The sequence below is a fragment of the Pinus tabuliformis genome, chromosome X (assembly GCF_031772625.1).
Source record: "Pinus tabuliformis cultivar Carrire ecotype Pingquan chromosome X, CPIR1, whole genome shotgun sequence".
NCBI classification, from domain to species: Eukaryota; Viridiplantae; Streptophyta; class Pinopsida; order Pinales; family Pinaceae; genus Pinus; species Pinus tabuliformis.
Window position 1 is genome coordinate 937568645 of NC_142308.1, and position 25128 is coordinate 937593772.

The window sequence follows — 25128 nt, forward strand, 5'->3', positions numbered from 1 at the left end:
ATTTCTACAGACAGGAAAAGGAGACTGTAACGAGGACACTAGATGAGAGTAGAGTGTAATCACATAAAAATCAAAAGTGACCTCTAATGGAAGGGAACTGAGTGGAACAAAATATCCAATGATGCCCACACCAGTAAAAGGAGAAAGGATGAAACAATGTTAAGTATATTTCCCGCGAGTCTGCCACATTAAGGGCACCAAATTCTTGTCAATACAACATACTCCTAAGGTAGTCATTGTTTCGCTACACTAAACCCTATGTACGTAATGTTAATTCCATTATTTTTCATGTTCCCCTTTCTTTTATTTTCCTTTTCTCTTTTCCTCGTTCATGATGATCGTAATTTTCAAGATTTAATTTACATAAATTTGTAAGTTAATGTTGCCTTCACCAAAAACCGATGGTAAATTTTACATATAATTTAAAGATATTTGTAATTCATTTTTTTAATTTTGTAAATTATCTAAATTCATAAATTCGTGTTAAATGGATATAAACGATGTAAATTAATAAGAATAAATAAATAATGCTGAAAGTCGAGAGCTCTCCCCACTTTGCGTTGTTGCTTCGTAGTAAGTCTATCACACCCATATCCTGGTGGTAGTTTTTCAACCGCTCATAGGTAGGTGCAACACCACCACCCACATTCTTTTCACCAATACTTTCAAGTGTGGACTATGCCTAATATCCAATACTTAGAATATTTTCACTTCACTAAGCATTCATCAATTATAATACACAGCGGAAACATTCATTTTAACTTCATTCATATATGCAAGTATACAAGTACACTTAGTCTTTTTTAAAGGGAGGGGAAACTCCCTGATAAGAGCTTGCCCACAATATATAGCAATATATTTTTACAAGTTCATATACAATAAGGCTCTCCAAGGAAACCCCAAAATATCCTTAGCCAAAACAATGCCAAACTATAATTCTAGGAATTCACCTTGAACCATTGTTCAGCCTGCTTGCACTCTCTTGTAGCCTTACCCCTAGGCGATCTGCCCTGCTGTGCGGCCTTTCCCACCATTCAGCAAGTCACCATGTTGCCTGCCTGCTGTCAGCGTGTAGCTCCACCGATTCTTCGACCCACGAACTTGTGTCCCCTGACGCTCTTATCTACCAGGGTGCGGGTCGTATCACCTAGCACCCGTGCCTAACTTGCCACCCATCACATTTCTCCTATCATTATCGTTTCATCCAACTCGCGGTCGTGCGGCCTTGCCCCGAGATCGGGTCGCCCGCCTAGCTCATGTGCTGTCGTGCTATGCACCCAGTGCATCCGCACCCTTCGTCCGCTTGGCAAACCCAACTCGCCAACCCACTCGCCCGACGTGCCTGCCTACTCACCTGGTCTGCCCGTCGACTCGTCCACCAACCATCCGCCCAACTTACCTTCGCCCAGTTCACCCGTCTGCGTCCACCCGTGGGCAAACTTGCCCTGTGGCTACCCAACCTACAACTCACCTGGTTCACCTTCGCCCTTGCCTTGGTACTTTGACCTCGCATCGCCTCCACCTCGGCCTCTTCGTATGACCACCCACTCGCATTTCCAAGTTACACTTGTGAATTCTTGTTGTGAGTTCGTTGATGTCTCCTCCAACCATGCATCCACTCTACTTATACCATCTGCCATGGCTACAATGTGGGTCAGCCTGCTTAGCCGACCTCCCAATTCGGTCGTCTATGCCTCCATTCAACATCGTCTCGCCCAACTTGTCGCCCCGCAGGGTCCACACACCCAACCACGCTCCGTATAAGGTCGCCTCCTCTTGAGTCTTGACACTTAGCCAAATTTCCATCTTCGTTGACTCACCACACCGGCTCGTCGCCCACTGACTTGTCACACGCCAGCTTATCGCGTTTAGTCGAGGGTGGGTCACCCTAACTCGTCGCACATCACACGCATGACTCATGGGCGTGACAAAGCCTGTCCTCCAACTGGTGAAATCGGGTTTCTCATTGACCTGACTATGAGATTGGGAGTCGGTTTTATTTCCCCCTCCTCAAACTGTTTAAAGGAACCCCAAGCCGACTTCTAACTAGTTAGGGTCCCTTCCACAAGAGTGAGCTTGTGAGAGATATAATGAGAACGAGAAACGCAAATATTTTGTAAAGTGGGTGAGTGAATTATGTGTTAGCTTATCCCACGTATGACTAGAATGAAAATGAGATCATGAATCTTTTTAGGAATAAAATTATGTTTAAATTTTTATTTTATTAATTAAAATAATCTAATTTCGTATTTTATTAATAAAACAAACTTGTATCGTAGTGCATTCCATATCTAGACAATTTTTCCTTTGTCATTATAAAATATTCATGAAATATATTATAATAAATATTCAAAAGGTATATTAAGGTAGAAATATATAAATAAACTCATTTTATATTTTAAATTATTAAAATTTAAAAGCATGTTAAATGGTATATATATATAAATAATAAAATATATATATATATATATATAATGAAAATTAATTATGGTTTAATGTAGTATTGTGACAAAGATTGTTTCAATGAAAATTAAATATGGTCAACTATGGTTCACATTTATTAGTGTTGTTGTGCATAATCCTAAGGTATAATATTACTCATAAGATTTATCATATTAATTCTAAGATTTAATTTAAATCTGTTGGGTTTATAATTCATTAGATTTATGATACAAATTCTTTGGGTTTATTAATCTCGAGTTTGTAGTATTAATATTTTGAGTTTTAAATATTAATCCTTTAGGTTTTTACTATTAATTCTTTAGGTTTATTAATGCTGTAGGTTTACAATTTGTAATATTAATAACCTGGATTTATAATTGTAATATTAAGGTCCCAGATTGATAAATTAATATGAATAGCGTCACGTAGAATAGATGGAATTTGTCGTAATTGAATCCCGCCATGACTTGCTGTAGACGTAGAGTTTCTAAACTTCTATACACACAAAAAAAGAGAGCGTTATTGAGTCCGGCGAAAATAGCGGAGTGCTATGAAAGGGAAAAGAGCCCATAGGAGGAGTTGAAGGTGAAGGTGAAGGTGAAGGTGGGATTTGGAATGTGAAATGTGAGTTTGTTTTGTCTGCTTGTGCCGCCTGCGTAGTGTGCTGTGTCGGATGGCGTGGGAATTGGAATCTGAAACGGACGTTATCATTCGTTTGTGGACTGGTTTCGCTTTGCCATGAATGAATCTTTTGAGAGTGCTTGACTTCATTTTTGTCCAGAGACGGGAAAGACAATGCATTTATCTGCGGCACAATTTCTGTTATAACAAGTCCACACCCGGGTGGCTCGCTATACACGCACGCACTAACGTGGATCTGAATGTGGATCTATTGAATTTATCGGTCGGAATATTATCTTCTCGGGTATTATGAAGAAGCGGAATGGTTAACCTCTGAGTATCTGTGAACATATATCTATTTTAATCACGGATTTAGTAAAGTTCAGATATATTAAATTTCTTAAATCTTTATATAAACAAATTGGTTTCACTTTATGGCCTGGAGTATGCCGTAAAACTGCTTCTGGTTGGCTAAGAGCTCGTCTTCCTCGGACGTAAGGAAACAGGTTAATGGCCCAAGACCCAGAGGCATCTGGCAGGAGTGAAAGCCTGCTCCCTTACGGACCACCAGCGGGTTATTACAGGTGGCGTGGTTTTCCTTGATAACAGTGATGAGTCAAACCGACATTCGCGGATAGCAGCCAGAGATGGCTGTCCTCACTGTTGGTTTGAGATAGGCTTTGCCACCTTCGGAAAAAAAAATTGGTTTCACTTTCCGAAAAAACTTGATTTTTATAAATCCATGGTTTATATATATACATATATATATATTTATAATTTACATTATTGTATTTTTAAATGTATAAATGAGTTAAATTACAACTCTAATAAATTTTATTAAAAGGTAGAATAATCACTTTTTTAAATGTTTCAATAATGAGAATTTATTTTTTTCAAAGTTTTTAAACTATATATAAAATATGTATAATTGAAATTAAAACATTTTATTTAATGTGGGAAAAACATTTTATTTATAGGCATTTATTTATTTTAATTAGTTTTTGTTATTAATATATTTTTAAATACACTTCAATATTATTTATTTCTACATATTAAAACATTTTATTTATAACTCACATTATTATTATTTAAAGCAACATATTAATTGTATATTAAGAATTGTAAATTACGCATCTCTATATCATTATTTTTATTACAAAATAATTGAATTTTTTTTACTTTCAATTATTTCTTCACTTTCGTCATTATATATATATATATTTCGTTTAATTATTTTATTTTTTCTTAAAGTTGACATAAAATTAAGTATTTCATATGGACATTAAAATATTTTATTTATGGTAGAGAGAGTTAAATTTCTTTACATGATCTTCTTCATACCAAGTTGCAATATCTCTAATAAATATATTCATACTCTGGTTATGATGAGATTGTAAAACGTTTGTCTTTGGGCAATAACATATATATGCATTAAGACGAATTATCTATAGACTACATTGTCCACATTAAAATGTTTTTTTTTTTGTTATTAATATGTTTTTTAGTATACAATATTGCTTAATCGTGTATATTAAAATATTTTATTGATGGCCCACATTGAAATATTTTATTATTATGAATATTTTTGAATGTCACATAATACTTTTGAATTAAGAATGGAATGAAATACACATCTCCCTCTTATTAATCTTATTGGGAAGCAATTGATTTTTATTTTTTTTTCAATTTCTAAGTTTTAATTATTATTTTTTATTTGGACATTGAATTTTTTATTATATACAACATCAATTTTTTTTTAATATTTTATTTATATATATAGGTATATATACAAAGTAGATTTAGAGATAAATTAATTAATATAGACCTTCAAATAGTTTATTAATATACCATGTTGAAATGTTTAAAAGTACAAGGTTTAAACATTTTATAATTTTTTGTTTCTAATAAAGATATGAAATTTTATTACATCATGTGACATTAAAATATTTTACTTATGATGGAGTGAGTAAAATATTTTTAAGACATTGGGTTGTAATATCAACAACCATAATAAGGTTTGGATTATTTATATTTTATAATACCTTTAATTAAAACTAATTATTATTTTTGCTCTTTAATTGTAGATGACATTACTTTTCTATTTAGAGAATATTTTATTTTTATTTTAAAAGGGACACATGTGAACTCCACATTGATCTCAGAATTACACATCATCGTCATATGAGATTGTAGAATGTGCCTCTTAGTGCATAAATTAGATTTTTTTTAGCAAAAAGAATTGAAATAGTTAAATTATCCCAAAAATCATTTGGCATGAAACATTGAAAAAATTAAATTATTCCAAGAGAACAAGTTCCCACGGCTCAATTGCAACAATACTTGCTGAACAGATGACATACATACATACAAGGCAACATTACCTGTCTAACAAATGACATACATACATAGAAGTGCAAAGTGGCTGCCAGATGATATACATACATACAGGGCAACATTACCTGTCTAGCAGATGACATACATACATAGAAGTGCAAAGTAGTTGCCAATTACATCTATAAGAAATCACATCTACATCCTTCAAGAGTAGGCATTGAAGGAGTTCACCTTGCCTAATAATTTCTTAAGCCCGAGGACACATTAGATGTCCAAATCCCATTTAGTGTAAGAAGATGGTGATAGAAGAGACGAGAGTGACGATGATGATATTGAAGATGGCTTCAGCATATCTAAAACAAAAAATAAGGATTATGTCAGATAGTGTTTAATTGAATCTTGCCCACTTAAAGTGGACTCTTATTAGTCCTTGTCGTCCCGGCATGGACTATAGTAATCGAAACGAAGAGAGATAGCATTATTTGAGCTGTTTTTAGTTCGGGCTCATTAGCTATAAACAAAGTTTTTCGAGACATATTAATTTATCGTGTTATTTGGCCTCTTCCCGAGGACCAAAGCTGAACCGAACCTAAAACAATAGGTTATATTTTTATTAGTCTTGATATTTTCAAACTTGTAAATAGTACAACCTAAACTAATGTTAGCATTAATTCAAAACATTAAATGTTATGTGAATGTTTTGCAAAGCCAAGCAGAGTGTTTAGTCGGTTGGGTTGGGTGAGTGTCTAAGTCATTTAGAGTGGCTGTCGCCACCTTTGAATGCATGTTGCTTCCGTGTCGGGAGACGGAAGTTGAAGCTGGTGAGAACAACACGAAAGTTGAAGCTGGTGAGAACTAGAGGATTCTATATCTAGCGAGAATGGGAGGATAATAGGGAACAAGAGAGAATAACAAAGATCTAGAACCGAGACCCAGGGAACAAGTGAGATCTGGAACCAGGACTAAGGGAATAAGGGAGATCAGGGAACAAGTGAGATCTGGAACCAGGACTGAGGGAACAAGGGAGATGAGGGAACAAGGGAGATCTGGAACCAGGAGAAGCCAGGTTTTGTGTTTCTTCAAGTTAGCAATTTGACAAATCTAAGTGCTTAAGCTGTATTAAAAGTCCAACAAATTCTGGTGAAGATAAGTCCAACAGATTCTGGTAATTCCTTCAGCTCAGTGCAACCACAAAGCTCCAACCCTATGAGGGATGTATGATTGCTTAAATCTGGAAGAATCTAAAGATTTGTATAGTAATTCAGCTTTAGTACTTTTAGATTATGGGGACCTGCAAAAGCATTGTCCATTAACCAATTTCGCAGGTATTTCCCAGTATTTCCTTTTGGTAATATGAGAGATTTTATTCATAGTGGAAGTGGAAATTACATGTAAGCAATACAAGCTTTATTTTTTGCTTATATTTTGCTTTCCTAATTACCTTTTCATCCAGCAAAGTTTTCCATACTTCCTCGACCAGACTGCCTCAATGTCTTTACTGAAACTCAAATCTAGTACAGCTAGTCACTGCATCTCCCATTCACATGGTAAGCATTTCAGTGGGAAGTTTTCCCATCTCAGCCATTTTATTGCTTGAGGCATTTGTGCAAAGTCTCCCTCAATGAGAGCTCCATCCCTTTTCTGTTCCCTGCACAGAGAAGAATTCATACAATTTCATTAGCATGAATCCCAACCTACATGCCAGAATAATTTAAAATTATCTACTAGTAGAGAGATTAGATCCTCAAAGAAGAAATGCTCTATCAGTTCCAAAACATCAAATAAGCATGGCCACCCGATTGAGTAACATCATGCAAACAACTTTGGAGCTAAGTGATAGTTCTACTCAGGCTTGGATAATGGAGGGCTGGTCAAAGGCCGTCGATAGCCATAGGGCCAGAGGACAGCCAAATTTTGGTTCTATTCAGCCCAAATTGTGGGCATTGCTGAGACAGCAAACCTGCTACAACAACATATTTGAAGACGTAAATAGGGTTGATTTGTTCAAATGGCAATACTTGAATTGATAGCTTCTACATATTTCTGGGCATTGTTGAGATAGAAAACTTGCTACAGCAGCATATTTGAAGATGCAAATAGGGTTGATTTGTTCAAATGGAAATATTTGAATTGATAGATTCTACATTCGAAGCTAAGCGAGAGTTCCACTCAGACTTGGAAAATGGAGGGCCGGTCAAAGGCCGCCGGCAGCCACAGGGCCAGAGGAGGGCCAAATTTCAGTTCTATTCAGCCCAAATTCTAGGCATTGCTGAGACAGCCAACCTGCTACAATAGCATATTTGAAGACGAAAATAGGGTCTGTTTGAACATTGATCAAGTAACCCCATCCAAGCATAGAATTTGGGACAGTGTTTTCTTCAAAAACTAATGACATTAAAGAATCAGGCAGGAGCAACTTTACCTATGCTTGTTGTTATGTTGAAGAACATAACTGCGAAATCTTAATTTCACAACACAGCTCTGAAGGTCTAATTTATTTAAAAAAAAAAATCTATTTTTTCAAAATGTCAACTCACCACAGGCGTATTCCCTTCGTTAATGCAATTATTCTAAACCTATCAACAAATATATTCTTTGAAAGCTGAAAATTGCAGCAAAAGAAATTTTACATTTCTTGCTTGATTTTCACCCCCAAATTCGTCGTTTTCGTTTGATTCCAAACTGACTGGTGCGAACTCTGGCTCCTTCACATCGATGCAACTTTCTAGTTCATATATTTGGCCCAACCTTGCCCTTGTTCTCCGAGCAAAAGGCAAGCTCAACCCGCCAGCTAACAAGCAAGCTAACCAGCCAGCCAGCATCATCAACAAGCCTGGAGTTCTTTCTCCCAGCTCTCGGGTTCTAACACCATGCATGGGTTCAACTAGCTTCTCTTTATTTTGTTTCTCCCAACCTCATTTTAGTAGCTCCGTCAAGCCTCACCACCACGTCAAGCCACCACGTGCGCCACCAACATTTTTCTTCACGCTGAGTGCAGCAGACACCGAGGGGAGGTTGCGCTCCTGAGTAGCTCTTTGTCCTGCCTAACCCTCTTATGCTAATCCTCTTGGACTTGCATTTTCATGATTTGGGTTGCAAACAGAAATCCCATACAGTATTGTTTTTTTTACTGTGGAGCCCGGAATAAGAAATGAGTGAATAGAAAGCCCATACAGTATTGTTTTTTTTTTTACTGCGGAGCCCAGAATAAGAAATGAGTGAATAGAACAGGTCAAACATAAAACAAAATAATACCCAGAGCTTTATAAGCAGCTCAGACCAAGTGGGTGGGGTGCAACTGGAATGCTGGAATAGCTAGAGGGAGGACTAGATGAACCCTCTAAAATTGGTACCCCAGGCAGATCAATTGACTACTTCATAGGCATTTTCTCTCGGTGAATCATGCAAAATCGTATACTAGATGAGAGTTTCCTGCCTAGCCTCGCCTCGCCTCGCCTGGAATTGCTTGAGCTTGAATTCAAAGACTTTGACCATTCTGCAACCGAAATCATCGTCACGCTAGGAAAGAAAGGCCAGGTTCCTGAAGGAAAGGTAAGGTTGGTACGGTGTGGTGACTAATGGATAACTCAAGGACACGTGAAATGCATGCAATCTCCGCGTTAGAACACTCGTTGCTCCCAGACGCTCAATTTTAACGTATGCCCTGTAACCAAAACTAAATAAATAGCTCAGTGTCTTATTTTCTCCCATGTGTATATATAAATATTAATCATGTGATATTTTTAGGACATGATCACCGTTGATTAAAAAATAAATATGGTTTATTTTGTTTTCTTTAACCGGAATTACATAGGGTTCACATTCCGGAATTTCTATGTATATGCATTTTTATTTAATTGTTTGGGAGATGATGATATTTTTAAGCAAAAACTTATGGATATTTAATTTATTTAAATATTTTATATATAACTGTTAAGTATATTAATATATAATTAGATGGTTTTTTAGTGAAAAATATCCCCCAATAAAAAACAAATGGACTACAGCAAACATGAAACAAATAAACTACAGCTATTACATATAAGAATGATCTTTTCTTGAAAACTTATCAAGTCTTAAACTATACACTTGTTCTCAATTCAACAAATAAACACATTTATCTTAACTGATGGTGCGATGGATTTAAATTCAAGGGGAGAAGTGTATCTTTAGGTTTCACTCGGCTTTGGAATTTTTAAGTCAAGAATGATTGTAACCAAGATAATGTTGGGTATGCATCATATGCAAAATATGCTAGGCAGTACAGGGATTTTATGACTGTGTACATGTGTCTCCAAATTTATTCATCTTGCAATAAAGGGATTTTATATTTGGAAGATAAGTCAAGAATCTACTTCTGTCTTTCTGTTTCAACTTGGAACCTTAGCGACAAATGTGCAATCAGCTTAGCCGGCTATGCTCAGAATCTGTGTTTAATTTCAACCAGTTCATTCTTCACACTCCTACTTGACAGGCTAGCTCTTCCTTGTTAATAAGATTTTTGTACCAAATTCAAATAGATCTACAGAAAGAAGACTTCAAAAACAGAATTTATTTATATACCAGCTGAAAATAAATGAGCCTACGATGCTGGTTTTAAATATGATTGTGTATCAATTTAGTTTTTCCTAGCCAGAGATTTAAGCGTGCTAATATATTTTGTATTTTGAAATTTTTCCATCTATTTATGGATTAAACAATTGTAAATGTTTTTGTAATTGGTAAGAGGATAATTACTTTCTCAAAATACTCGTATGAGGATACATTCTATACTGTAGGGCCCTCATCTACTGCTAGGAATAGTCTGCAACTGCTCACACAAACATCACCTTTCTCCACTGCCTGTGACTCTTGAAATTAGCCCAGAGTCAGTTCCTGAGTGGCTCGATTGACAAGGAAAATGAAGTCCAGGCCCCGGGCCAAAACCTGAAACCTGGAAAATATTTCCCACCTAATACGATGCAATTCTCGTGATATGCCGCCATTGTCTCTCGTATATAATGAGACACACTACTGGAGAGCAGGATGAGTGAGACTTTGTACCATAAATTGAGATGTTTTAGTATCTCAAATTTCTTTTGAATTCCTGTTACTTGTTGAAGGCATGACATCTGGTTCTCAAATTCTGTCTATGTTAGCTATTGTGAATATAGGAAAGCCATTGTGCATTTCAGTCTATCTTCGTTTGCATAGCGAGGTCTCTCTATTACTCTGAATGCCAAGTCCCGAGTAGAGTTACAATTTCACTAAGAAGCTCCTTGCCAAGTCTTGCGCAGAGTTACAATTTCACTAAGAAGCTCCTAGTAATAGTCTAGCTAGGAAAATCATGATGTTTGTCTCTAGTTTTTTTTCAAAACCTGCTTTGGATTATAGCAACACCAGTCTGGTAGTTTCTATGATAGTTTTCTTCAAGCCTTAGGTAGGGACTAGCTACCTTGCAGCTTCCCTTGTTTACTCTATGAAACTAAGGAATATATTAGAGAGTGTTTAACTAAATCGTTAATTGAATCTTGCCCACTTAAAGTGGACTCTTATTTACTCTACGAAACTAAGGAATATATTAGAGAGTGTTTAACTAAATCATTGTTACTCGGAAAAAAACTCGTACTTATTTTATAAAATTAATCTACACTCATCTTAATTTCTAGATTTACGAGGGAGTACAAAATTTATGGAAGTATTTGTATCTCAAGAAATTTATTTTTTTTAGGAGCATAATTGATCCTGAGTAATATATATCTTTTATATCAACACAATTAGGTTTTAATTTAGATGTACTAAACATGAAAAGGGATCAAATATATCAAAATGAAAATTTCTTTTTAAATGTAAAAATTAAACTATTTATATAAATTTCATAGTTGCATGTATAAAATAATTCTTAATTTTTATTGCACCAAGAGGTGCTCTACAACTTGCGACAGAGAATTCTCGAATGTAATCTTTTATTTTACATATATATATTCAGAGTTTATTCCTGACTGTGTCAAAGTGTGTGAATCGCGTGTTTTATGATTGATTATGGTGTGAACTCGTAGGTTTTGTAATAGCGGATTGCAAGCAGAGTTCTGAAGAATGCGCGGAGGAGAGAATGATTCAAAGGAATCATAAGGGATCTTAGAATCCAATTGAAGAAACAGAGTAAGCTCAGGAGGGAGAGAGAAAAGCGAAATAGCAGAGGATGGGAACCTTCAGAAGAACCGAACCACAGAGGCAAAATTGAAGAAATCGTGGAAAAATCAAGTAAAAGGGATGAATAGTGAAGTGAAGAGGCATGCACAAGAACCATTTGATCTAAAAGATCAACGGTCCAGATGATATTGTTGAAGAGGAAGGAAGAATATCGCGTCGGCGGAATTATTTATGTAATTTAAGCCACAAGTGGAAAAACCTGAATTACACTAAAAATGAGTGCAAACATAGTCGGAACTATGTTCCAGACTTGAAATATGATAGAGAACGGTTTATAATCTTATCGGGTCTGGAGAACTGGTCGGATCAACGGTTTGAAGAATTCAAGGGGCAGTGTAATGGAACGCCGATACGCTGATAGCGATAAATCGACGATCGAAGAAGGCAAAGGTTGGAGCAGCACAGTGGAGCGATAAGATACAGACCCGACAATAGATATAGTCGCGAGTCTAATGAGTTTGAAGTCCGCTATATGTGTGTCGGAGCAGGTTTTTTCCCGTTATCCCTTTGTAGTTAGGTTAAAGTGATGCGGGCCGATCCTAAAGGGAAATCTCATATCGAGAAGCGGAAGATACATATGTATGCATGACCAAAGAAAGATGCGATGGCCAATTGCGATAAGGTTAGCCTCGGGGACTGTACAGAATCCGTATAAAAGCGGAGAAATGTATGTTTATAGTTGTTTCCTTTGTTAAAAGGTTATAACGGAAAAAGAGTGCCGATAAGGGTTTTTATGTGTTAAACATATACTAACCGAATTTAAAGTGGGGAGGTTATGTATAAGCGACTGATGGGTTATATAATGGTTCAAAAGGGGTTTCAAAGTCCCGATAAAGAAAATTTGTGGAATGATTTGATAAGAGGGTAAATGAAGGCTTGAGGATTGATTTAAATCCCGATAGGAGGTTTAGGTGGGGTGATTGGGTAGCGACTACAAAGGAACTGTTATAGAGGGCCTTAACCATTCATGACTTGAAGTTTTGACTCCTTTGAAGAGTCAAACACCTGGGACAGATGCATTTATGCAGATTTTTGCATACTGTGGGTATAAGCGGGGGTAATCCTACACCATTAGTGGTATCAGAGCAGATTTGTAATCAGAGCAGGTTGAAATCAGAGCAGATTTGTAATCAGAATGAGGAAGATTTCCTATGAAGGGAGTTTTCACATAGAAGAAGGTAACGTGCATGAATGAATGACAAAGACTACAATGGGAGATTGTGGCAGTTTCAGCAGAAGCTTGGAGTAAACAGGAGGAGAGGATTCCTTAAAGGAAAGAGAAAGTAGGATTGTTTAATGCAAGTTCTGAAGGAAAGAGGACTTGGAGAGTAAACAGAATACATTCAATTCGAAGTACAGGAAGAATGGTGGAACAAGATCATACATAGATCTTGAAGGTGAGGTAATATGTTCTGTTTTATATTGAGAATGTGTGTTTTTATACTAATGCACAAGTGACCGCAAGAGAAGCTATGAGAGGAAAACCAGATGAGTTCTTGAAGATAGAGTAAGGAATTACTCTAAAAGGAGAAGTGGCAGTGAACCTAAGAATCCAACAAGAGATTGGACAGAGAGGACAGCTGAAGTGTTCTCAAGAGAGAGTGAGAGATTGCAGAAGCCTAGAAGGAGCAAAGGTGTTGCTCAAGAGGAGGTTCCAGACAGAGGACCTGTGCTTACCAAAACACTAAGTGAGGAGAGCTTAGTGAGGTAAGATTAAAGCGAGGAGGACTAGCTGTTGTAGAGGCTTGTTGCAGAGGAGTTCATGAAGAAAGAGGAGAAGAAGATGACTACTGATAGTCATAGCAGAGGTTCAGAGAGAAGCCACAACATAAGAAAGTTGAAGAAATAGGATGCCAAGGCAAACAGCAAGAGGATGAGTCAAGAGGAGATTAACAAAGAGGTTGCAGAGTTAAAAGAAAAACTCGATGCATTAAGAAGAATACTTGAGGAAAGCTAGAGACTAGGTTGGGTCTTGAGGAAGAAGCCAATGGAATGGCATGAGATGCAGAGAAGGCTACAGCAAAAACAAGTAAAGTGGCTGATGGAAAAACTCAAGGAAGTTGAGTTGGGAATGGAAGAGTTCATTTGTGAACCAGAACAAGGAGAAATTCAGAGAGAGAGTGAAGATGAAGACTTGAATACTAAAACTTCAAGTGAGGCCAAAGTGTCACATGGTTTTAAAACTGATAATTTGTGTATGTTTGTAGGTGAAACATGTAAAGAAGGACAATTTGCTGATATTGTCATGAAGAAGAAAGAAGACAAGCAGAATCTAAATTTTGTTTTGGAAGAAGATGAGATAGATAGGTCTCAAATGTAGTTGGAGGATGATATCAAGAAACCAAGTGAAGGGCTTGAGAAGAGTGAAGAGGAGACCATCGAAGGATTTCTGAGTAATAAAGAAAAGTTGGAACATCAAGGAGATATGATGGCTGAACCATCAAGTGAGACCACAGAGTCTTATGTTTTTAAAATTGATAGTTTGTGTACAATGGCAGGTATTGCAATAGAAAAACAACCTTTTGAAGATATCTTCAGAGGAGATGAAGATCTAGAAGCAAAAGGTGACAAAGAAAACTTTTCAGAAGAGGAGAAATTTGACTGCATATAGAAGAAAAGGTCTATGGATAAGTCTATAGAAGTTGTCATGGAGATGAAGAATCAAGATCTTATTCTGATGAAGAAGGAAGGAATACTGTCTCAGAAAGGTAATCAAATGTGTTTGATTAATGTTATTAATGAAAAACAAATGTAGGAGAATGTTAATGAAGATGATGAGACAAGGATAACTCTGGGAGAAGAGTTACATAGGGACAGCAAGGCAAAATGTACTGAAGAAGAAGGACATCTACTGAAAGATGTTAAGGAAGAAGAAGTCTATGAAAAAGACTTAGCAAAGGGAGAAAGGAAATCTAATGGTCTATCCATAACAAAGGAAGATATGGAGAATTGTATAAAATTTCCAAAATCTACTCTAATTGAAGTCATTGAATTATATAGGAAATTGGATTTCCAAAGAAGGGAGTTAGAAAAACAGAGAACAGATGTTCAAAATAGATTATTGAAAAGGAAAGATAAAAGAATTGTCATGAATGAAAGTCACAAGGAAAGAGAAATGGATATGAAAGTTCAGCAGATTGACACTGCAAGAGAAGGAGTTCACTACAGTGAACAAGAGCAGGAAGATATCATTAAAGAAAATGATGTGGAAGAGACACTAATGGATAGTCTCATGAATTCTTTTGAGAATTCAGAACATCATACTGATGTGCTGACAAAAGAGAAAGAAACAGAGCAGCAAACTAAATTTTTGCCAAAGGGAGATAAGGCACAACAGCCTTATGTTTTTTATTTTAACAAGTGTTTTGTGAGTGCAGGTTTTGTTGCAATTGCTGGAGGAGATTTGGCACAAGTGAACAGCCAAATAAAGGTGAAAGAAGAGTCTATGGAAGAAATCAATCCATGGAATAGAGAAGTTAATTTGCTGGAGAAAGTGTTGAACAGTCATGATTCAATCATGAAAGAGGGTAAGGATGATAGGGAGGCGGTAAGCACATCAAGTAAAGCAAGAGTCAGCATAGAAGTCATAGCAAGCAAAGTAGAAGTCAGCAAAGCAACCAAGACAAAGGTTGAAGCAAGCAAGGCAAAAGTTGGAGCAAGTAAAGGAAACCAACAACAGTTTGAAGAAATAGTGGACAACAATAGCAACCTGAAGCAATGAGAAAGAATCAAAAGTAAGAAACAGAATATGGACCAGTCCAAAGATGTATTGGAAACAGAGATTGAAGAAATGTGGCAGCTGATGATGAAGTAGACCAAATTGACGAAAATGGTAGCGGAAGCAAGCAAGATCAATCAAAGTTTGAACCTGATTGACAAGAAGAAGAAGATGGAGCAAAAGACAACAGAAGTACCGCAAAAACAAGGAAACAAAGCATGTGGACAGTTAAAGAACAAAGTGTGGGATCCAGGAAGACCAAGACCAGAAGACACATCATCAAGAGATCATGAATATTTTCTACTTTGGGAGTCTGATGCAGGAGCATTTACCCAAGAGAAAAACCATTGTAATTAAGTAGACATAGGGGGTCATGTATTTTTAGGAAGTTGGATTCCTAAGTGACAAATTAATGTAATATTAGGCTTTTAAGATTTAATTAGATGTGTGAGAGAAATTGTAAGTGCTCTTGAATAAATTAGGACATGAGTGGGAGTAATGACAAAAGAGTTCAAAATCAAATGTAACTCTTTAAACATTCCATGATTCGAGGGACAAGAGAGAGACTTTAGGAATTAATTAGAAATGGACATAACAGACAGAGGATTTAGGAGTCGGTTCAGTACATATAGGAGTTGAACTAGGATAGTTCAATAGAACTCCTGGCATATATGTAAGCGTATGGGCAGAGTCAAAAAGAAGAGGCCAATAACATTGAAAAATAGGCCTGTGTGAGACAGAGAAGTCTTGAATGTAATCTTTGCTTATATATATATATATATATATATATATATATATATATATATATATATATATATATATATATATATTCAGAGTTTATTCCTAATTGTGTCAGAGTGTGTGAATCACGTGTTTTATGATTGATTATGGTGTGAACTCGTAGGTTTTGTAACAGCGGATAGTAGGCAAAGTTCTGAAGAATGCGCGGAGGAGAGAATGATTCAGACATGGAAAATTTTAGGGGCGAATTTTCACCCTTGGGCGAAATTAAGGGGTTTTATATTTTTATAGGGCGAATATTTTGTATCACAGTACATTATTACAAATCGCCTCAAATTTATATTATAAAAAAATTAGGTATGGAGGTTAGCCCACCTTATTTTAAGGGAGAGAGTAAAAAATGTAAATTTAGCCCTTGAAATTAGGAGTTACAACCTTCCATTCACCCTAATTTTCAAGAATATAATTTCGAGAAAATGACCTTATTTTTTGGAACAAATGGTCACAAAAGAATAATTCAAATGGTCACAAAAGAATAATTCATTTTATTTAAAAATTCAAGTATCTTATTTTCATGTTTACCTAAAGATTGAATATTGTTCTTGCCATATTCCAAGTTTGCATCTCTTTAGTCATAATCATATAAAGAATAATGGAAAACATTTTTTTATATTTACTCCATAACTCACCTTATATTTACGTGTAAATAAACAAAAATATAAATAAAGTGGAGTATGGTAAATAAATAAAACCTCTTTTTATACTTATTCCAAAGGTATGGTAAATAAATATAAATATAAATAAACTAGAGGTATGGTAAATAAATAAAACCTCTTTTTATATTTAGTCCATAACCCTCTTTCTATTTAAGAAGGCTCAAAAAAGAGGTTTTATTTAAGTGAATCCTATGGGAAAAATACCATATTTATAAAAGAGTTATGGTAAATTAATAAAAATACAAATAAACGAGAGGTATGGTAAATAAATAAAACATTTTTTTTATATTTACTCCAGAAGTCACATTATATTTAAGAACACTCAAAAAATGTGTTATATTTAGGTGAAGCTTATGGGCCAAATACTATGGGCCAAATACCATGGGCCAAATTATTATTAATACCATGCAAAAAACATTATTAACCCATTATTAACGCTAATATTAGTATTAATTAAAAAAAATATGACACATGGTATTGACCCATGGTATTAACCTAGAATGTAGGCTATTTAAAGGGGGGAATTAAACTAGCATAGATCCATCTTTACTCTGGATCTACTAAGCCCCGGGAGGGATCAAATATCGTGATATGCAAACTAGCATAGAGTGAAAAAATATTTGATCCTCGATCAAGGGTAAAAATGGATCTTGTAATTTAATGTCACTTAAAGATTTTAATTTGGTTAAAATAAAAATCAATTTTTTTTTTCTTCTCTGTAAGCTACTGTAGGACCTTTTCTATTATATGCAACTAAGATAAAATATGTACAATCGTTTGGTGATCTCAACCCGCCCTGAAGGGAAACCGGGTCTGTTGATCACCATCAGTCTGAAATTGACAACCCATAGCATATAAAAACCACCAAGTCTAAAACATGAATCTTACCCTACCTACATACAACTCTATAATCCTGTCTGGTATAACAGTTCAAAAACATTTCCAAAAATCTAATTCTCCTAGTGTCTGACAGAAGGTTCATTTTAAAATAGAATGGAAAGATTCAATCTACCATGGATTCCGGCTTGATCTCCTCCTCGCGCTGCATATTAGTTATCCTTTTCAGTAAGGTTTGAATTTCCTCTAGCCTATTGTCCGACTTCAGAAGAGTGAGTTGGAGGTTTCCCATCTCCCTCCTTAGGTTTGGGATTCCTTGAGCCATTTCAGTCAGCTCCTCTGTTACCTGTTCCATGGCTTTTGCTATTAACCGTTTCACTACCCAATAGATATGTAGGGCTTGTTTGTACAGGGATAGATGACCCCTGGTGTTTCCTGGGTCCGGTAATAGACTGCTCCAATCCTCCATTTTTGGGTCTGAGGGTTCCTACAAAACACTATTCTCCAGCTCCTGGATAATTCTTCTAATATCCGCATTCGTCCCTTCATTATACGCCTTTTCTGCGTCCTGAGCCATCTACTCTGTTGTTCTTTGTCCTCTTTTCTGATGGTTGGGAGGTGGCACCTCTGCTTCATAAGTGTCAGCTTGCCATACTCTCCCCCGACCCCTGTGACTTCTACCTTTGCCTCTTCGTGAGGGTATTCCTCTTCTGGTGCTCCAGCTGCCTTGACCAACCTCGAATGTCGCCTTCCCCGTATGCTCTTTCCTGCCTATCTCCATTTCTCCTTCTCCTCGAGATTCTTCCTCTTTCGACTGCTCCTTCTCTGGCTTGTTAACCCTCACTGCTCTTTCTTTGGTAGGCATATGATTTTTGGCCTCTTAGGGACTTCCTCGCACCTCAACGCTCTGCTTATCATACTCTTTAACAGTCTGAACTCTCTGCTTATCCTTGTCATGGCCCATCCGTCTCCCTTCCTTTTCTGCGTTTTCTCCTACCTTCCTGCTTCTCTCTGCCATTGCCTCCCACCCTCTTCTATGTCAAATACCAGGGATTCTTTGACTACTACTCTCTGCCTTCACCACTTTTCTAAACCTCTGGTTTTCATATGCTTTACCTTCACCTGCTCTTATATTTTTAACGACACCTATCCTACGCTCCACTGTCCACACATTGCCTTCCTTTTCCCCTACCCTTGCCATTATTCTTTCTCCTCCATGCCTCGGGTTTCGACCACACCTGCATGCTGGCTCTGCATACCGAACGATGATTAATTTAGGAGGTGGCTTATGCTTCCACGCCCTGACTGCCATCATTTCACCACATTGAGTCCTTTACCCCACCTTGATCGGGGTCTGGCTGAAGCCTTGATCATGGGCGGTTTGTGTCATTATTATCCTGCTTTATGATTTGATTTAGATTCTCCCATCGAGTTCCTGCCGGATGGGCTAGCCAGATATTATCCACTTTCCCATCTGGTTCATTACAACCCCAATTACCTAGGTAATCAGCTGCTTTATTGCCCTCTCGCCTAACATGGTGGATGATCTTATAGTCTATACGCTTCATGATTTCTACCAGGCCCTGGATTATACCCTCTGTCCTCAAGCTCTTTGCCACCTGTTCCCATTCCTTCCCATTATTCAATTTTCTGATAGTCTCAATTACTAAATTTGAATCGCCTTCTATTTCTAGCTTCACATATCCGTTTCTTATTGCAACTCTAATTCCTTGATAGGCAGCCATAAATTCTGCTTCATTATTACTCATTATACCTCCTCTGTCTGCATAAATCCATCTGGTGTGACCTTGGCTATCTCTGAATATCCCTCCGTATCCTGCTGGCCCTGGGTTGCCTTTGGATGCCTCGTCAAAATTTAGTTTGATGAAGCCCTCCTGGGGAAGAGTGAACACTGTTGGGCTTTAGATCTGGATGCTCTGAGTTTTTTGCTTCTGAGGATAAACCATTCCTTGTTCTAGATTTAGCTTCGTTAAGATTCAGTTTTCTTTCGTAGTGGTTTTCCAATCCTCCTAGTCCCAAACTTCTGATAGGATTGTTTCCCTTATAAGACTTTGAGTTCTTTTCCATATCAACTTTGGGGGTTCGATTTTATTTTGAAATACTCTTCTATTTCTCTCTTTCCAGATAAGCCATATGTTGAATCCTACTACTAGACTCCAAGCTCTCCTCACTACTGGGCTTAGAAATTGGCCTTTCCCCCATTGCAAAATGGTTTGTTTTATGCTCTAAGGGTCTCGGTTTGTCTTTCCGAAGAGGATTCTTGTCTCTTCCCACTGTTTCTGAGCTACCGAGCAGGAGTTTAATATATTTTCCTGGGTTTCTATATCTTCTTTACATAAGCTGCATCTGGGTGGTCCTAGGAACCCTCGTTTCTGAATTTGATCCCAAGTCAGGATGCGACCTCTCCCCACTAGCCAGGTGAACATGGTGACCTTTGGCCACCACCTGTTCCCCCCATATTTGTTTCCAGTCTTGTAGTTTTTCTTCTCACTCCTGATTGGACTTTAGAAGGTATGCCTCCTTAACCGTAAAGGTGCCTTTTGAAGATCCTCCCCATCTAAGAATGTCCAGCTCTGTTCTGTTTTTAATTCTTCTTGAGTCCATCTCTTTTACTAGCTTTTCTTTGAGATCCTCACTAATGTTATTGTCCCATTCTTCTGGTCCCTTCCATTCTCTCCAAGTCTCATTATCTCTTCCTTCCTTCCAGTGATCGCTTACATAATTTAGGCCTTTGGCTTTGGCTTCCGTGTATGTAATTAGCACATCCTGAATTTCCACCATTCTTCCCCTTTGCTGCCAAGCTTCCTCCCAAAATTTAGCCGTCTTTCCATTTCTTATTTCCCAAAAAGCATACTTATTTATGATATCTTTGTTCTGGCTTGCCAGATCCCATATCGTAGAGCCTCTTGGCACCTCCTCCTTTCTCAAAATCTCTTCGCATTTGTAGGCATGTTGTATTTTTGAGTCCATATTCTTTTCCATAAATCTTTGCCCCCTTTCATCCAGCACCACCATAGTTTCGCTCCTAGAACTTGGTTTGGGGTAAGAGGATCCCTAAGACCCAATCCCCCTTCCTCTTTTGCTTTTGTTAGACTGCTCCATGATATTAAGGCCCATTCCTTTTGTTGATTTGGCCCTCCCCATAAGAATTTTCTGAATATTTCAATCATTTTAGTACATACTCCTTTGGGAACAACAATTACTGAAAGAGGGTAAATGGGAATTGATTGGAGAATCGATTTGAGGAGCACTAGTATTGCTACTATATTCAGAGACCTGAAAGACCAGTTGGCTAATCTATTCTTGAGTTTCTCTAAGGTAGGCTGCCAATTAGCTATTCTCAGAGGATTGACAGCTAGCAACGTGCCCAAGTAATTTGTAGGCAATTCTCCCAATTTGAACCTCAAAGTTCTAGTCAAGTGGGCTTTTACCATTTCAGGCACATTGAAGATGAAGGTGTTCAATTTGTCCTTGTTGATTTCAGTTCCTGAAGCTTCCATAAATACCTCAAGTATCCCTTTTACCCTTTTGACTTCTCTAAGGGAAACAGTACAGAATAGCATAATATCATCCACAAACTGTTGGTGCGTTACAGGAAGGTTGTTTCCCCATGGTCTCAGACCTTTTATTTTCCTCTCTCTCAGCTCTTTTTTGAAGTATTTTCCCAATCCTTCAGCAGCTATTATAAATAGAAATGGTGATAAGGGGTCACCTTGGCGTAATCCTCTTGTGGCATTAAAAGTCGAGGTTGGAGTACCATTCAAAAGGATGGAGAAATTTGGTGTAGAAATCATGTTGCAGATCCATTTCACCCATCTATTGCAGAACCCATACGCTTGTAGTATTGACTCTAAGTAGTTCAAATTTAGGAAATCATAGGCTTTTGAGAGATCAAGTTTTATCATCATTCCTGGTTCCTTTTTTTGTTTCAGGGTATGAATAACTTCCTGAGACACTACCAAACCATCTAAGATTTGTCTGCCTTCCACAAACCCTGTTTGTTCAGGGGAGATTATACGAGAGAGGATTGGCTTTAGTATTTTGACCATTAAAGTGGAAATGATCTTGTATATTACATTACAAATCGCAATTGAGCGGAAACCTTGAGCTATTTCTGAAGGAGCAGTTTTAGGAATAAGAGTTAAAAGAGTTGAGTTTAGGCCTGGCCATACCTTTTGATGTCTGCATGATTCCTCAACCACTTCCAGTATGTCTCGTCCTAGGAACTGCCAACTTGCTTGGTGGAATTCTGCTGTGAATCGTTTGGGCCTGGGGCTTTGTTTCTTTTCAGACCTTTCACTATTTCCTCCACTTCTTCCAGGGTTGCTTCCCTCATCAGTGCTAAGTTTTGGTCCCCAGTGACCAACATTAGGATCTCTTTGCTTATCCTTCTTATAGCCTCTGTTCTGTTCCTTTGTGGTTCGGTGAGCATATCCTTGAAATGTCCTACCAGTTCCTGTTCCAATTCTTCGTGCTGGGTTATGCATTGTCCTCCCTCATTTTTAATTGAAAAAATCCTATTCCCTTGTCAGTGCTGGATCATTGCTTGATGAAAGAAATTCATATTTCTCTCTCCTTCTCCGAGCCAGTTTATACAGGACTTTTTCTTCCATAAGATTTCTTCCTGTTTCCTGCACTCCTCCAGTTGGCTTATTACTATGCCCTCTTCTCTACTTCTCTCTTCATTCCTGCCTTCTAATATATTCACCTGTTGCAGCTCGCTCATTTTTTTCTCTAAGGGTTGCTGTTCTTTGAATATATCCCAGAATTCTACTTTGTTCCACTTTTTTATTTTCCCCCTGAGTTCTTTCTGTTTTAATTGAAAAGTTTGCATCTTACTTCGCCCACTTTGTTGGCTTGTGGTTCACCATTCTTCTACCTTTGGCATAAACTGATGGTTCCTAAGCCAGAATGCTTCAAACTTGAAAGGTCGTTTTTTCGGGCTCTGTTTAAGGTCGATTTCTAACTTGATTGGCCAATGGTCTAAGCCTATTGTAGGAAGGATCATAGCCTCAACGTATACATCTCTATTCATGATTTGTTCCGAAACTAGGAATCTACCCAATCTCGAAGCTATTTGGTTTGATCCACCTCTATGATTATTCCATGTATGGATACCATTTATTGTTTGAATATCCACCATTCTTTGTTCTGATATCATATCTCTAAATGCTTCCATATCCTGGTCTATTCTTCTCAATCCTCCTCTCTTTTCTGCTAAGGTCGTGATCATATTGAAATTTCCACCTATAATCCATGGCATTTCTGGGTAGAGTCTTCTTACTGATCTCATATTCTGTAGGAATCCTTTGCGTTCATTTGGTAAGTGCAGTCCATAAACTCCTGAGAGGACAACCCATTCAGAGGACCCTATCAGTCTAAACTTGCCTGAGAGGATTCGGGGGAAACTTGTCTAATTTTTAAATTGGATTTCCTCAGGATTCCATAGGATTGCCAGTCCTCCTACGCTGCCTACCGCATCTTGCCCCATTACCTCATACTGAGTATTACCTCTGCTCATTATTTCTTCCATTTTTTGCATGTTGATCTTTGTTTCTTGAACTATCATTATACTTGGTTTGTCTTTTTTCAATCTATTTCTCAGGTATCTCTATTTACCCCTATTGTTAAGACCTCTAATGTTCAAGCTTGTAATTATCATTTTAATAATTTTGGGGTTTGTTGAAATACCTCAGATAAAGGTATGACTCTTCCTGAATTTACCAGCATCTCTCCGACCTCTTAAATTGTTTCTCTCATTGAACGCCTGCCTCTTTTTCTTCCTCCTTTGCCAGATTTGCCCATTCCTGAGTTCTGTGTCCCTTGCGTTTCTATCTGTTCCATTTTGTTTGCTGCAAATACCCCTGCCTTTTCCTTATATTTTTGGAATGCCTCTTTGTATATTTGTTTCTGTTCCTCGGGAATGAATCTTTCATCTAAATACGTCCATTCCTGTAACAATTTTCTCATTGTACGCTCCTCTTCTCCTACTTTTTCTTTCTGCAGATATATTTCCATTTGAGTTTGTTCATTTGCCTGTTCCTCCTTCTCTTCTACTTCTCCTTGTACTATATCCCCTTGTCCTGTTTCCTACTTTTCTGTTTCTTTTAATATTTCCATTGGTTCCTCATCGCTAACCTCCTTTTCCATTCCTGATTCCTCCTCCTGGAGGACTTTGAATTTATTCTGCATTTCTAGAGGTATAATTTCCTTGGGTGGTTGTCACTGAGTCACACTTTTCCCTGATTTCCTTTTGTTCTGCACTTATTTAAATCCCTCTTCCTCTCTTCCTAGATCCTCTGCTGGTGTTCTCTCCTCTTCTTTCTTGTCTGTTGATTCCTCTATTCTATTTAAAGGGTATTGTCTGTAGAGATGGCCATATTCATGACATCTTCTGCAACGGAACGGAATATGTTCGTAATCCACTGGTTGTTGCCAAACCTCATCATGATATTCTAATTCGATAAAATCTGGGAGAGGTTCGATAATATTCATATACACACATATCTTGGCGTACGACGTATATCTCCCTCTTTTGGTGGATTTGGCTACTTTCACGAATGAACGTATTTCATTACCTATCCCTTCTAGGATTTCCGGATTCCAAAACTCTATTGGAAGCCCAAAAAGTTTGATCCAGACAGGGGCTACTACCATTTTCTCCTTATCTGGATTGTAGCAGTCCTCCTAGTGTCAAATAAATAAACCAGCATTATTCAGAAAATAGGGACCTCCCTCGAAAATCATTTCCTTATCCCCTATGTTGGAGAAGATTACTGTGAAAAAACCCTTGGCCCCCAGTTTTAGTTCTATGTGTCCCTTAGGTTTCCATCTTTGTTGTATCCATTTGGACAGATCTTTCTCTGACAGCCAAAACCCAACAAACTTACATATTAAGGCATAATCCCTCATGTAGCTTCTATACTCTTCAAGTCTATTGCTCGAGATTACGAACCTGGGTTTTTTCAAAGCCCTGGGAAGGGATTTTCCGCTCAAACCCATCTGCCAGCTAGATCCCTTTGCTGGGTTTTCTCTATTGTTTTCCCTCGGCCCGTTATGCATTCGATCCTTGCTCGACTCCCCTGCTATCATATTCTTATAGGAGGGGATCTCTCCCCTCCCCTCGCTTGCTGCCATTAAGCTTCCAATGCCCACTGCTTTCTGCGCACTCTCCTTTGCTGTTGTCTGCGATTCTCCGGCTAGGTCTATCGCAGGAGGATCTGAGCTCGATACGTTTGACCTTGGCTCCAAGGCTACGATCCAGGAAGGCTGATCGAGCCCTCACTATCTCAGAAACCCTAGCTCCTCCATTCCTTCATTCCCGATCATTCTCTCCTCATTCGTAATACCCTCAACAGATATATCCTTATGTTTTCACTTTTAATCGTAAGAGAAAATAAAAATCAATTATTAATTTTATTAATTTTTATAAATTACTAATAGTAGTTTTTAAGCTCCAGGTTTATGATAACCCATGGTATTGACCCATGGTAATATCATGGTATT